Source organism: Callorhinchus milii, unplaced genomic scaffold (genome assembly GCF_018977255.1).
Source record: "Callorhinchus milii isolate IMCB2004 unplaced genomic scaffold, IMCB_Cmil_1.0 Scaffold2, whole genome shotgun sequence".
NCBI lineage: Eukaryota > Metazoa > Chordata > Chondrichthyes > Chimaeriformes > Callorhinchidae > Callorhinchus > Callorhinchus milii.
The window spans coordinates 57,857,232-57,873,911 of NW_024704743.1; positions in this window are offsets into that span (position 1 = coordinate 57,857,232).

A 16,680-nucleotide genomic window follows, 5' to 3' on the forward strand; every position below is an offset into this window, starting at 1 on the left:
TAGGATTTTACTTTGTTTGCTGATCAGACGGGTGTCTTACACATGTGGGAAAACGTATCCATACTTCAGAGAATCCAAACCAAATTGAGCATTCAATACATCCCATCTCTACATGGATAGCACTTTGTATTGGAAAGGAATGGGTACACTCTCCCTGCAGTGACACAGCCTTCTTCCTTAATTCCGGAGAATATTGGAACAGGTTCCAAGAACAATGGGAGAAAATCCCTTATCTTTAACGTCCACCTGAACAGGCAGGTATGATCTTAATTTAACATCCAATCCAAAGGATGACATCTCCACCAATGCAGCCCTCTCCTTGGAGTGCCAAGAGTATGAATTTACAGTCCTGACGTGGAGCTTGAACCTACAACCTTTTGACTCAGAGCCAAGAATGCACCAACTGAGCCAGGTTGACATCTGATACAGTAATTCAGTCAAAAATACTTGTATGCAAATTTGATTCAAGCAAACCTGGTTCAAGTCTTAGGTTTGTTCCTTGCCCGACAAACAATTTCTTGTGACTTTCCTGACCTGCTGCATGTAACAAGATTCCACTTGAATAAACTAGATATGCCCACTTCAATATCACATCCAGTGAATCACTCGAAAGAAAGGCTGTACTACTGTTACCGGCTGTGTGAGTAAATAATGGTTGTATTACCATGAGCAAGATGACATATCATTGCAGTCAGCATGCAGGAAACTGACTGTTAAATGTAAGACCTGTGAATAAATACACTTGAATTTGAATAATACAGAAACTCCACTTATATACCCTGCACCCTTTTAGTGCAAGTTCAAAGCGATATAACCTCAATGTGCATCGGAGGATAATTGGCAAATTCAGGGAATGATTGAAATGTACACAAATGGCTCAGGGCCAGTCGTCTTTGTGATTACTATTATGGACCATTAAAGTAGGATTTTATTCAAAAATTAACCAGCATTTTTATAAATGGGATTTTTTTTTGTCAACAAACAGGAGAAAATGACACATGATGCAATGTGGTGTTTGCCTCCCAAAACACACTTCACTGGATGTGCTTTGGGACACCCTCCTGATGTGAAACAACAACTTATGTATATAATTGTATATCAATCTCAGTTGTTTTGATTCTGATTTTAAGGTTATGCCGCATCTACCCCAGGAGTGGGGAGTAAGCAGCTCAGAGAAGTAGGGAGGTGCCAGGGCATGAAGAGACTTGTAGACGGCTGTGACGATCCTGAAGTCAAAAGATAATATATAACTAAATTGTACCGTACAATGTAATAACTGTATTTTCCTCAAATCCGATCACCTGTTCACGTATCACACTGGGCACCCACCGCACTGGGCACCCATTATACTGGGCACCCACCGCACTGGGCACCCACCACACTGGACACCCAACACACTGGGCACCCACCACACTGGACACCCAACACACTGGGCACACACCACACTGGGCACTCATTATACTGGGCACCCACTGCACTGGACGCCCATCATACTGGATATCCATCACACTGGGCACCCACCACACTGGGCACCACACTTGGCACTGATCACACTGGGCGCCAATCACACTGGGTAGCATCACATTGGCCAGAAATCACACTGGGCAGGCATCACACAAGGCACCAATCACACTGGACAGGCATCACACTGGGGAGGTATCGTGCTGGGCACCCATCACACATTAGCACCATGGCGTCAAGAATATTTCAAATCAACTTAGAAGATCTATAAATATTCTGTTTGTACTATATAATTTACTTGTAAAATAGACAATATTTCCAAGACATATACGTGATCTCCTCTATTCTTTACGTCTCCTCTATTCTTACGTCTGCCCCCACACTCTGGAACTCCATCCCATGGTCCCTTCGCCTCATTTCCTCCCTTGCCTCCTTCAAGGACGGTCTAAAGACCCTTCTCTTCAGCCATGCCTTTGCTCGCCCTCCAACCTCTCTGCCTTCTGTTACCCTCACACCACCCCTCCCCCATGCTCGGGCCGCGACACCTGACTGTTCAGCGCTTTGGGACGTCCTCCCGACGTGAAAGGTGCTCTATCAATGTAATTTTGTTGTTGTTGTTGTTGTCTCAATTTTTTTTATCAGGATCTAATCTGCAATAATCGCAAACCAGGTTTGTTGCGTTAATTGTCACCTCCCCCTCCCACCCATTGCAAATATCAGAAGCTGTTTGACTCATGATATTTGCAACACGGCTAATTGCGAATCCCAGGAAAATATGAATAAATCTTGCATTTTACATAGCACCTTTCACATCAGGAAGTTTTCTCAAAGATGAGAATGCTGCCACGTGAGTCAAGTTGACAATTGCAAAGTTAATGCATCATCATTAAAAACTCCTCCAACGTACAGCTTGAAGTTTCAAAAAACAGAGTGGCATTTCACCGTTTGTGTAGCATCAATAGCTTTAGGGAAATCAAATTGATCCATCACAAATAGTTTGCTGTTAACACAATCCCACTGGCAATTACGCTTGTTGCAGGTCTCCTCTGACCACACACAATGTTGTGTCCTATGGAATATTTGTTCATTTCAGCTTGAATCTACCCCTTTATCAGCCAATATTGCTTTCAAGCAAATACTGATTCGATTTGTTCTTTGAGGGAGTTAGTCAAGACAGTATTAATTGCTTTTGCTGGGAGTCTAACCCACTATGTATTAATCTGCAGGAAAATAAATCTTTCTAATCTCTTGCATTGCTTGAGGTTTATTCATTTGAAACCCATCTCCTCTCATGGCCCAAGACAAATAGCCTGCTTACATCATCTAAGTGTCTCATCATTTTAAAGGTTTGGATCTCGTACTTCTCCATCTCCTTTTCTCCGGAGTAAGCACATACAGGTCTGCTAAGCTCTCCTTATATATTGTTACCAGAAAAATGAGTTTCATAATAATCATTGTAATTTAATAATCCTTGCATTTGATATCACGCCTTTTCACGTCTTCGAGAAGCTTCAAAGCGCTTCACAAAGTATACTGTAAAGTGAATTGACTGTATATTTTGTGGGTGAAACGTGTCTGTGCTGTTGTATCCATTGAGTCATTTGGTGTAACAGAATCCACCCAAGCTATTTTCTTACTGTAGCTGTTTGTAGCTCAAGTGTTTGTCATTTTTAATGTGGATTATTGAAGTAAAGTGTTTTGCTCAATCGCAGCATATTCTTTATAAAATAGGATAAATATAAATGTACATTTCATTTCTTTTTTTAAAAATCCACTGTTTTTGTAATTGGTTTGTTGTTGTTTTCTAAATAAAGGATATGTCATTTGATGAGCCTTGAGATCAACTTGTCCTATGATGCGGACGACTCTCTGTTCTACCCTATGATTTCCCACACAGCTCGCTCCTGATCTCACTAAGCCTGTCTGGGAGCCAGAAAGCCCAAGCAGTGAGTTGAGTCCAACACAGCATTTAAAACGGAAATTGGATAAATATTCAAGCAAAAAAAACATTAAAGGTTATGGGGAATGAGCAGGGGAACAGGATTATAAGAGATAAATCCAGTGGGGGAGCTAGGATCAGTACAGACATGATGCGCTCAACAGTCATTTTTGGTGGTGTAAAATTTTCATGACTGTGTGGGGCAGAATTTGTGGTATTTCTTAGGGTGTTTTTTGCCTTATTAAGCACAAGGAACACTTTTAAGTAACACCTGAAATTTCTTCCCGTTCTTTAATTAAAAGTAAAAATAATCCTTGCATTTGATATAGCGGCTTTCCTGTCGGGAGGCCATCTCAATGCACTCCACAGATTTATTGTGAAGTGTTGCGACTGTGCCTTTTGTAGGCAAACAGGGCATCCAATTTGCACACAGCAATATCCCACATGTATCTTCACATTGAGTGTTATAGGCTTTTGAATGAACAGAGCATCACAGCTGAGCCTGATCCAGTCATTACCCCTGACGTCACACAAGCTCACCATCCAACAGGTTCTCAGGACAACGATCAGGAGATCCCAACCCATGAGTAAAGCCAACTGTAGCACCTGAATTGCTGCCCTGACAGAGATCAGCTAACTCAACACATTTAATCCTACAACTTTCTGGTCCTTATGGTTTAATGCTAGACCATCAGGAAGCATAAAGTACACTTGTATCATGATCACAAAGCAATTTGTTTCTTTTCATCAGCAAAGCAAATGGAAAGCACGGAACCCACATTATCTTCAGATAGGAGGACCTGGCTTTCATGAATTGTGAGCTGAAATTAACTCATAGATTTCAGATAATTGATCTGCCGTGACACTGAAACTGTGGATCAACAGTAATTAGAGCCTTTCTCCCCCACTCTCCTGAATTCCTTCATCCTGGAGTCCCTCTGATGCCCTCCCTCATCTTTTTCAAAGTCCATCTCAACGTGTACCTCTATGCCAGTGCTTTCATTCAACTTTCCATTCCCTATACTCCATGGCTCTCACCCCCCCCATCTCGAGTGCCCAGCTAGTAATGTTAATTGCTTTGGGACGTCCTTACAATCTGAAAGGGGTTGTATAAATGTAAATTTGTATTGCATTGTAACTGCTGTAACTCATTAATGTGTCTCACTAACTGCAAGAGTTGAGACTCAAGAGCTACACTTTCACCTCATAACCTCCGCAGGCACTACAGAAATCTGAGATGCCTTTTGGTACATTAAAATATCTGGTGCTCTAGTATCTTCTTGCTAGAAATCACCAAGTTATATACAATAGGAGTCTGTCTGTTAAGCGTGGAATGATAATCATTCTATTCCAAAGAAGATAGGTACTACATCAAAATAAAGGACTTACTAAAGACTGAACACCTTTTCCTTGACTATAGGAAATCAAATCATTTAGAGAGATGAGCTCTTTAACCAGGAGTTTTACATTGTGATTGGGTGATATGTGACAATTTAGCTTATTGTGTCCTTCATAATTTTCAGTAAATATTGTGCTGTCTGCAAAAGAATATGAAAAGTATCCTGAACATTTCATTATAGGGACACATACTGTTAAATCAAGATGATATTTTAGGCACATGTACTGTCACACAAATATACCAAGATCTTTATCCACACCTTCATCATGTCCAGATTTGATTATTCTATCATCCTGCTTGCCGGACTCCCCAGTATCTCTCTCCACATGTTGCAGACCATCAGAACTGTGTTCTCTCTTACACCAGGCTCTGTGAACCTATTACCCCTATCCTCCCTCAGCTCCGGGGACTCCCCGTCTCACAATGGATTGATTTCAAGATCCTCATCCTCACATTCAAATTCCTCCATGGCCTCATCTCACCCTCCCTTTGAGACCTCCTGAAACCCTTCTGCCTCCAACCATAAAACCATACGATTTATAGCTCATCATGTCTGTGTTGGCTTGTAAGAGCAATTCTTTCAGACCCATTTACCTTCCCTTTCCCAGTATTCCCATAATTTACTCCTTTATAGATGTTTATCTAGGACCCTTTTGAAAGCTAATATGGATTCTGCCTCAACCACTGCTTCTGGCATTCCATATTCTAACTATTCTGCACGTAAAAACATTTCCCTTAACCTCCCCATTTGCTTGTCCTAACTAAAATTGATGCCCTCGAATCACTGACTTATTGACAAGTGGAAATAATTTCTCCCTATTGACTATGAAAACCCCTAATAATTAAAAAAAAACCTCTATCATCACTCCTTGACCCTCTTTGTTCCAATAGAAAATGTCCCAGTTCATCCACTCTCTGCTCCTGGGCCAAACTACTCATCCTACATGTAAACATGACCTTATAAGAACATGTAGTGCCATATAAGCAGACATTATAGGAAATTACAGGAACATGTATTGACACATAGTAATATCGCTCAAACATTCTTATGGGTAAGATTTTAAATATTTGTATAATATTGTATATTATAATAATTAATTAAAAAATATCCTTTTGTTTTCACAGATAAAGGTTTCGATCAGAATCAAAGGTTAAGTCTCACTGAGAAATTATTGAGATTTTTAATTCCCTTATACTTATAAATAATCTGATGACATTTTCTCAGAGGCAATGATATCTCGATGGCACTCAGTAAATAATGTTTCCCTCTAAGATATGCAGTCACTACACTTAACAATATATAATTTGAAGTGTTTTGAGACAGCCTTGCAATGTGAAAGGCACTATATTCAATGTAAGGATTATTATTATTATAAATCGCAGTAAAGTCTTCAAGTTCCTTCTGAGAGAGCTAATATTGATAACATGATGCTCAACAACCATAAAGAAAAGCTGACTCTCAGATCCCTAGTGTCAGAGGTTATGATAAATATAGAAACAAACTGGGCTCTTTGACTTGTCACTGATTGAGCAGAAACTATTTCTTATTTAGCCACAGAAAACAATGGATATGTTAATACCCATTTATAATCGGTTTCAGTAAATTACCTTGAATGCCACCAATGATCGTAAGAGCAGAAAATTTGTTTGTCCAGATCATAAGCGATGTTAAGTTTGAAGAAGGCTCTTCAGCCTATTTTATCCCTTTCTTTCAGAATATTATTTCAGTATTCTGGTATCAAAATAAGCAACACAGTTATTCTCTCATTTAAGAAACCATCAAGCTGTTTCTTAAATGAGTTTAGTACCCTGGCCGCAACCAGCTTTCTGGGAACACTTACTAGCTGTTTTCCTGTGCATGTATTTAGAAATTTAGTAAGGTTCACAGTTGAGTATGTCAGTAATTGCCTGCAATTTAAAGTTTTTGTCACATTCATTATTTTACTCAATTATTCCAGTATTGTATATTTTATGAGTTAGAAACAGTGCACTTGGGATATCATGGATAAGACAACCATACGTTACAATGTTCCCCAAGGTACCATAATGCAGCCTTTTTTATTTCTTACCATGAAACGCATACTTATAGCGGGATGATTAATAGTACAAAATGTTATTCTGTACTTCAGGGTTTCTCTAGGCTGCAACTTCTCTATCTAAACTTCAGATAGGTTATACTGGGTGCTTGGAATGATTATACCTACAGAATACACAGCTACTACACTTTACGGTAAATCCTGTGAAGCACTTTGAGACATTTACCCAAAATCACTAATGGAGAATTCAATTTGCTTATAATTTGAGGTGGGACATGCAAGTCAGTTAACTACGTATTATTGTATATAAGAGCAACAACAACAACAAATTTACAACAAATTACATTTGTATAGAGCCTTTCACATCAGGAGGACAAAAGCAACTTGAATTTATATTCTGCAGTTCACTTGAGGTAGAGACTTGGGAGAACTTAACAATGACGGAGCTTGACGTCAAGCCGGGGAAAAAGGGGAAGTGACCGTAGACATGATCGAAGAGGAAGGTCTTCAGGTGTGATCTGAAGACATGGAAAGTGTGGGAAAGGTGGCGAGATTGATCCAGATTTTCATGGCAGAGTAGCTTACAACAACGATAAGATTACATTTGTATAGCGCCTTTCACGTCGGGAGGGCTTAAAGTGCAATACAAGACTGAGCTATACACCCTGGAGAAAGCCTTACAATATATCCTGTGAAGCGCTTTGGGACGTCCTCCCAACATGAAAGGCGCTCTATAAATGCAATTTTGTTGTTGTTGTACTTGTTGATTCCTGCTCAGAGCTAAGTTATCTGGGGCAATGTTGAAGGCACTATAATTGTTCTGAACAAGGGGAGGAGATAAAACAGCATCAGGATTCCAGAACCATCTTTGTATTAAAGCTGGATGATGACCAATTCAGGCTCGACTGAAATACCATTCACAACTGAATATTGATCAATACTCTTGGGTTTTACTGATATTAGACTTGATTTTTGCACTACCTCCCATTATAAATAAGATTTCTCATTTTCCTACAAAATACACCATCACTACACTTTAGAATATATACTGTGAAGCACTTTGAGATGACCTCTGGACATGAAAGGCACTGTATCAAGTGTAAGAATTATCACAATGAATACTTTTAGCAGCTGGAGCATGCTTATACCACATTGTCTACAATGAAATACCAAGAATGGACACTCGGGGAAGCTATTAAGGGCTGCTGCCTCTGTCTGTAAAACCATACCCCAGCATAAGTCCTCCATTTTCACAGAACATCTGAAGAAGAATGCTTATCTTATGTAATAAATAAAACAAACACTGGGCAAAAAACAAATCGTGAACAGTTATGTATGCATCTGAGAGCGCTTTAAGATATTTTGGCAATGTGATAAGGCACTATATCAAATACAAGTTTTATAGCACTGTATATATCAGTGTGTACAGTTGCTGGGTTAACATTCTGAAAAACAGATGGCGGCATGAATCTTTTCAATGGTCCGCAGTGGATGAATACTGCAAATCACAGAAATCAACCAAGGGACACTTATTTGTGAACTAAATGTCTGAAATATATGAGATGAAGACTGTGAGCTTATTTGTATTAAACTTTCTTTGCACCATTGTCAAAAGTATAGTCATTTTTAATCTTCATTAAAAAAAGTTAGATATGCAAATGTATGTACATAAAAATCGTAACAATCTAAATTAATAAGCATTTAAAAATATTTAAAATGTGAAAATAATATTTTAAAATTGTCAATAAATACATAATTGGCAATGATTAAGATGGATATAGATGGCTCTTTCCAATTGTTTTGAGTCCAAAACAAGGGGCATACATTTAAAGCAGCCAGTAGCAGATCTGAAAGGGAGTTTAAGTGAAATGTCTTCATGTAAAGAGGGTGGTGAGAATGGGAGTTGCCGGAAACAAACCACTGCTGGAAGCTATGGTCAAGCGGAAAGCATCAATCTATTTAAGAGGAAGGAAAGAGTTAATGTTAACCATGTGAAAGTGAGTGAAAATAAGATACTACTGTATGTAACTACATCTGGTGACCAAGTATTATCAATGTTATTATATATTGAACAGAACTGTGATAGGAATGTGGGTTATTCCCACTAATCATCTGAAGGTAGGGAGCATTCTTGCGGTGGAAACGCTGATAACACATGTGCAGATGTGATTCAGATTTAGGGTATAGTTGAGGGTGTTTAAGCCAGTGTTGGTGAGATACAGATTTGACAACTCCCAGCAGCCGACTGCACACCCAGGAGATATGTTAACTGATCAATACTTATTTCCTGATTATCGCATCTTGTGGAAGTGGGTTTTTGCTCTTTGTATAATCATTGACTGTGGAACTATAATAAAGGAAACAACTGTTTAACATTCAAATTGCACATGATTTGATCATAATAATAATAATAATCCTCACATTTGATATAGCTTCCTATCACATCTTTGAGATGTCTCAAAGCGCTTCACAGAATATCCTGTAAAGTAAATTGACTAAATTGTATATTTTGTGGGCGAAAAGCAGCAGCCAATTGTGCACAGCAGTCAGTGTCCCACAAACAGTCGTGGATTGAAGTGACAAAATGATTATTTTTTTGTAGGAATTATAATGTATCATTGATTATTATTATTATTTAATCATTAATTAAATCAGCGTAGTCCAACCTTTTAGCTGCCGCGGCCCGTTTTCCCTATTTGGGAAATGTCCTCAGGCCGCATAAGCAAAATTTTGTGTTTCACTTTCAGCAACAATACATTTTCTCCTTTCTTCCCCCTCTCTTCCCCCCCCCCCCCCCCCCCAAGTCCCTCTCTCCCAATCAGCTGTGTGGGTCACTATCTGCAGCGGTAGGATCAGCGGTTGCTAAGGACGCAGTGGATGAGGAGACGCACTTGGCTTTCAGGAAGCCCCTACCCCAGCTCGGAAGTTGGAATGTTTGAAACGGTGTCAGGCTGAATATAATCACACGCCGGGCTGAATGCGGCCCGCGGGCCTCCAGTTGGACTACACTGAATTAAATAATAAATACTGTACAATGTTTCCTTACAAGAGGAGAGTCTATGTATACACAAAGGAGAAACGAATAGAGGGGTATTGAGGGAGGATTAGGAAGGGTGGGGGCCCAGATGGAATATAAACTCTGGCACAGACAAGTTTGGCATAATGGCATGTTTCCATGCTGTACAACCTATGTAACTGTATCTAAAACTTGGTTTAATGTGTGTAACAAGATCTCTTGTTTAAATAAATATTTTGACCTGGGAGAATGAATGAGGCAGTTCCTGCTGAAGAGACACTTGAGTTTGCTATGCAGGCAATGTCGACAATCAACATGGTTAAATTCAAGATTTGGTTTCTTAAACCTGCTGCAGTTCAGTAAGCACAAGTTGAGTTGATGAAATCAAAAGTTCCAATGATATCTATCTGACAAAACCAGTTTCAGTGTAAATTCTTACGAGGGTAAAATCTGGAGAAAGTATCAGTTTATAGGTCAATGATGCAGCATCATTACTTGGCAGAATTGTTGATTTATCTCGAGTGTTAACTGACTGTCTTTAATAGTAAGGTCTTCTGAGACTGAGCAGGATGCACTTGACAGAAAGACAGGGCAGGCTCAGGTAAGCAGCACTGGCTGCCTTACTCTATTAGAGAAACAATTCACTGATGAGCTGGCCTTGTAGGTTAAAGACTTCAAAGATTATTCTTCCAGGACACATTCAGCTTCAAGTAATCTGCAGACTTTATTTTGAATTTCCTGAATGCTTTCTTATAATTAAAACCATTATCTGATTAGTTTGTGCTGACAGTCTCATGAGGAAGAAACAATTCTGCGCATAATCTTTCAGCGTCTCTGCCAAAAACCTGATTGGAAGGTGGTCCCTGAGAAATACAGGTAACATTGATAAATGATAATACACCAAGTCTATTTTACAATTCAGCCTAAGAGAGGCAGTTTATTCCTATTCTGCACACTAATGCATGATCAAGTAAGGCTTTGCAGAAGGGACATTTGGAATTATTTTGCTCCATGCGTTCCATGTTGCACATTTATTGACATGAGGAAAATGCAATTCTCCTACATTTGTCAAGTTCTGTACATTTATTCCTATGGCCTTCTAAGTAACTACAGTAATAAAAAATACCAAGCATATGCCATTATTAGGGTAAAGTGAAAAAATGTTTTAAAATTGTATTTCACTTTTTTATAAGCACAAAGTGACAATTTCACAAAATGTACCAAGCGAATAGTGCTTTGTCCACATCAATGAGCAGATTAACCTCCATCAATGAAATATGATTTTGCAATAGCTGTGCTTTTGACAAAGAGGTCATACAATCCAAGGAAATCATTGACAGACGTTGTGCATCTTGGATGTTAAAAAAAATGTTATCATCCGTGCAGCTAAATGGAATATTTTAATACAATGCTTTCCAATCAAAGTTATCCTCCATATTCCCTTGACTTGTTTTCTTCCGACTACATTGATATATTTCTGTTGGAGCCTTATTTTCACTTTGCACCAAAGCATTTCAAATACAGAGTCCACCACCTAACAGTCGAGTCAATAATGGCTGGGATTCGGTTATCACATCAATCATTCATAGTGAGAAGTGATTTTTCTTTGTTCAGAATTAATGCAAAATTTCCACTGTGTGTTACATGTCGTGTTTCTGTAGAAAAACACACAGAATGAATTACAATTGCTTGGGCAGTGAGTCTAATATGTGATGATTTCTAACAGGATTCCTCAATGAGAACTCCGCCAGGGGAATCCTTATAATAACTGATGTACATCATGCAAATTCTTCTCCAGATGTAGATAGCACTGGAATGGAGTTCCCATGAATCAGCCTGATGTAATTCCTGTTTCCTTATTAAGGCATCAAGTTCGAAATTGCCTTGCATTAGACCCTAGCGAATCATAATAATAATAATAATCCTTGCATTTGATATAGCCCCTTATCGAGATGTGTCAAAGCATTGTTGAGTTGTCTCAAAGCACTTCCGGAATATATTGTAAAGTGGTGTAACTGTGTATATTTTGTGGGCGAATGTGGCAGCCAGTTTGAGAGTCTTGTTTGAACCTCAACTATCCTTTCTACCCCACATCCCACTCTGCCTTCCCCCATCTCTGCAACATCGCCTGGCTCCGACACTGTCTCACACGCAGGGCGCCGAGACCCTCATACACGCATCGATAACATCTAGACTCAACTATGCAAACTCCCTGCTTGTCGGCCTCCCGAACTCCTCCCTCGATAGGCTGAAGATCATCCAGAACTCTGCAGCTCGTATCCTCTCCTGCACTAGGCTCCGTGACCCTATCACCTCCATCCTTTCCCAATTCCACCGGCTTCCCATCACACAGAGAATACAGTTCAAGATCCTGGTCCTCACCTTCAAAGCCCTCCATGGCCTTGCCCCCCCCCACCTCTGCAACTTCCTAACCCCCTACCAACCTCTGCTCAGCGGGCTCCAGCCTGCTTCACGTCCCCTGCCTTGCCCGCTCCATCATTGGCGGGCGGGCCTCCAGCCACTCTGCCCCCACCATCTGGAACTCCATCCCGCAGTCCCTCAACCTCGCCCTCTTCCTCGCCTCCTTCGAGATCCATCTCAAGACTCTCCTCTTCGACCGTGCCTTTGATCACCCTCCTTCCCCTGCCCTCTATCCCCCCTGATCCCGACTCCAAGCTCGGGTCCAAAACACTGATCGTCCAGCGACTTGGGACATCTTTCCGACATGAAAGGCGCTATACAAATGTAATTTTGTTGTTGTAGATGGCCCTTTTCAAAATGCCTTTTTACATCCACTCGCTCCTGTTCAAAGACTAATCCATTACGCTAGAAAAGAACTGATGGTGAAATACTAGCCCTTGCTCTTGGTAAAGCAGGTTCGGTTTGTTCTGATAAGGAATCAATAATTCTTTTAATAGATTTTGCAAGATAGAAAAGCGCACAGGATGAGGTCAATTCAGGGCAGGCTGGGGAACTCTTCATTCAATTTCTGTAAGATGGCTTTGATCAAGATACTGAAGTGGTTGCAGATTATTTCTGATGAGGGCTGGTGTGCAACTTCAATCCACTTGTGCACAAGAATTATGGTAGTAAATAAAGCAACTACCTGCGTCGAATGGATTGAAGTGATTAATACAACTCTGGAAAGCAAGTCTTTGATTTAGTGTGGAAATGGATTGATGCTCCAACAAAACTACTTACTGGGAGCATAAGAGTCTACCCATTCGGCTCCTATTAACCCTGCAAACCAAAGCCCAAACTGGTTTGGTGGTCCCTGCAGGTCAAGCAACGGGAACCTTTCCAGGCAATGATAATGTGCCATTTCCACAGCACATTTTCTTTATTTAAAAAAATTATGATGTAGAATGAAAGGGTTTGACAACTCCATTTGGAACAGCAAACAAGTTGTCAGAGAATTAGGATGTTGACTAAAGATATGGTCAAAATGTTATGTTTTTAGGAGAATTTGGGCAAAAGGGGCAGAATAAATGTTGATGTTGACTTATTTTTCAAATGTTGTCCTATTTTCCCATTCAGATGCTGATTGACCAACACTTCCTGTTTTATTTTCACTGTTGTTTTTCAGCCGATAGATAGGAAATGTTCATTAGCTGTGTTTGCTCAGTATGACAACATTATCAGATCAGTAACTCACATGTGGAATGCTGGTTTGAGTCCAAGACCACAATTCTAAGATAGCCTGGACTGTGGCTCCCATTGAATGCAGTGCGGGTCTAATCTATAAAGACCAACTGTGAAAACAAGTTTTCTTTAATTTCACTCGGCATTTCAACTCTCAAATGGTTGCATAATTTCTTGATTGGTGAATAGAACACGTGACACAATTGTCTTAGCATAACTATGTCACCGTTTAAAACAAGATGGTAATTTGCTATTTCATATTTGCACCAGGCATATTGTGTAGGTTATTTTATATAGGTATATAGGTTAATCAAGGTCCTGTCTGTCTGTTCAGGTGGAGTTAAGATGGCACTGGGGAGGGGCTATTTTCCTGGTGCCCTGACCAGCACTCAGCCAGATAAAATTGGTCATTCACTTCATGGTGAGACGATTTGTGGGACATTGCATATATTCATAAATATTGAATTCTGGCAGTAACTAGATCTATTCATCTGACTGGTAGCACCACTAAAGTCTACTGAATGGGTTGGATCAGATATTCTGTGGGTCAGTGTGACACCCAGGTCCTGGCGGGATTCCACATTCACAAATTTGAATATTGTATTTTTGACCCCAATAATACATCAATTATCCATCCCATTAGCTACAACACCTGCAAACATATTTCTATTTATTTTGCTCACATTAGTTTCAGCTCAAAGGGCAGTTTAGTAAAAGATTGATGTTTTACAATGACACTATCCACCGAACCTGTATCCTGGTTTGCTGAGAAAGCTGTGAGAAAAGTGAAATCAAAGAGCACTGGGCAACAATTCCCCAAAGTAATACAAGATTTAACAAATTTGTTGTGCAGTGAGCTTGTAATTTGATGGTCACACTAGACATTCTACTACAAATATTCCATATAGGGCTTGCGTTACAAATATCACATTACCACACTCCAGATTTGGAGATGCAAACACTGATAAAAATACAAATATCATGATACTTTGGTCTGAATCTACTTGGATATGTCAGTCCTCAAATTGGTTACAGAATTGTGATTGACTCACTTTTACGTCTCACATGGTGGAGAGTATAACTGATAATCACAACATTGTCATTGCATATCTTTGTTATCTACAGAAGTTATCAAGCACAAGATATTGCCAGGAGTCTCTCCAAGCAACCCTGAGCACTTGACAGTGGTGGAAACTGACACCAAGCCAGGGTGAGAGGGAGGTGGTTTACAGAATCTTTTCATCTCCGATATCTGGATTCAAATCCAGCCCACAAATGGATTGTATGTGTCCACTTTCTGCTGTTAGCAACAAAGTTCCTGGTGAGAGTGAGACCAGAGTGTAAAATATGTCCATCTCATATGGAAAGACCAAAGGCAAGGCTGCCGAGTCAAATGTGAACTTTCTTCTTTCTTATTTCTACTAGCGGGTAAGTCGGTAACCCAGGGATACCGATTTAAAATAGTTGTTTGTTAAAAGAAACAGAGGAGAAATTTTATCACACAGCGAATTGTTCGAATCTGGAATGCATTGCATGAAAGGGTGGTGGAAACCGATTAAATAACAAATTTTAAGAGTAGATAATTATTTGAGGAGGACAAGTTTGCAAGGCTATGGGAAAAGAGTGGGGATGTGGGATTGATTTGGATAGCTCTTTTCAAAGAGCTGGCACAGACATGATAGGCCGAATGGCCTCCTTCTGTGCTGTATAATTCTATGATATGTAACTTATGATATTCGTGACCAGGGAGTTGTTGATGTTGGTAGTGACTGACAAAAAAACTATAGCCACCTTGTTGAATGACAAAAAAATTCACTAAATAAAACTTTACATAAATGTAAACCGCTTCTTCGCCCGGAACAGTGAAGTTTAACCTCGTTTGGCAAGCTCTGTGGCATTTTACAATTTTCAGTTTAAATGGAATAAATGTCCCTGGTTCTTATGTGTCTTAAGTATTAATCTGGCTCTTCTGTCCTGTTCAAAAGTCTCAACTACCCCAGTCTCACATGCAATACAACAGCGATTGCACATAGACCATTTTCAATTTGCAAGGCGAGGTTGGATTGCATTCCCTGACAATCTTCCATGGAGGAGCTGCCGCATTCATTGTCAACCAGATGATCGACTCAGAGAAATATCATATAGCAGCTATTTGTGATTGTGCCTCTGATCACATAATTGCATGACTAAAAAAAATTGTATTGATGATAATGCATCATTGAATCAAGAATATCGCCCAAATAACCTTGAATGTTTCTATGATTGTGTCACAATTGTCAGTGCTATTTCAATTCCCACCCTTTCACAATTCCTCTTTATTGACTGTTTAGGTGGATGTTAACGATCTTGTCCCATTATTGAAAAAGACAAGGGAGTTTCTCAAGATGTTCTGGCCAAAAATCTACCAGATAAAAATTAATCATTCGCTTTATATCTGTCTGTGAGACATTACTTTGCGTCATAATAATAATCATCCTAGCATTTGTTATAGCGCTTTTTATGCCTTCTAGACATCCTAAAGCGCTTCACAGAATATACTGTAAAGTGAATTGACTGTATATTTGTGGGTGAAATGCGGCTGCCAATTGCGCACAGCAGAATGGCTGCCACATTCAGCTACAAAATAGTCACTATACTCTGCGGTAAATTCTGCGCAGTGACTTGAGTGTCTTCCCTTAAAAGGGTGATATTCTGACCCATGCAATTTGAGTTCCATTAGCGTAGGATTGATAATGTGTAACATAGAAGGCAGAGGCAGGAGGAGCATCTACAAGCAAAAAGCAGCCAGCATAGCTTCAGAGTGATAGTACCCAATTCTTCATTCATTGACGACATTGCAGCTTAAGTATATAACAATGATTCTTATGCTATTGTTTATTTAGACTTTCAGCAAGCTTTATGTAAAAAGCTAAAAGTAAAAAGCTAAAGCGAAGACCCTCCTCTTCGACCATGCCATTGGCCACTCCCCTTCACCTCCCTTCCCCCCACCCCCCGACCCCAGCTCGGGTCTGAAATGCTGTACACTGTCCAGCGTCTTGGGACGTCCTCCCGACATGAAAGGCGCTATACAAATGTAATCGGGTTCTTGTTGAGACAGTACATAGGTAAAGGATGCTATATAAATGCAAGTTGCTGTATACAAAGTATAATTAGATGTCATTAGATGTACTAGAGGGGTGAAATGATG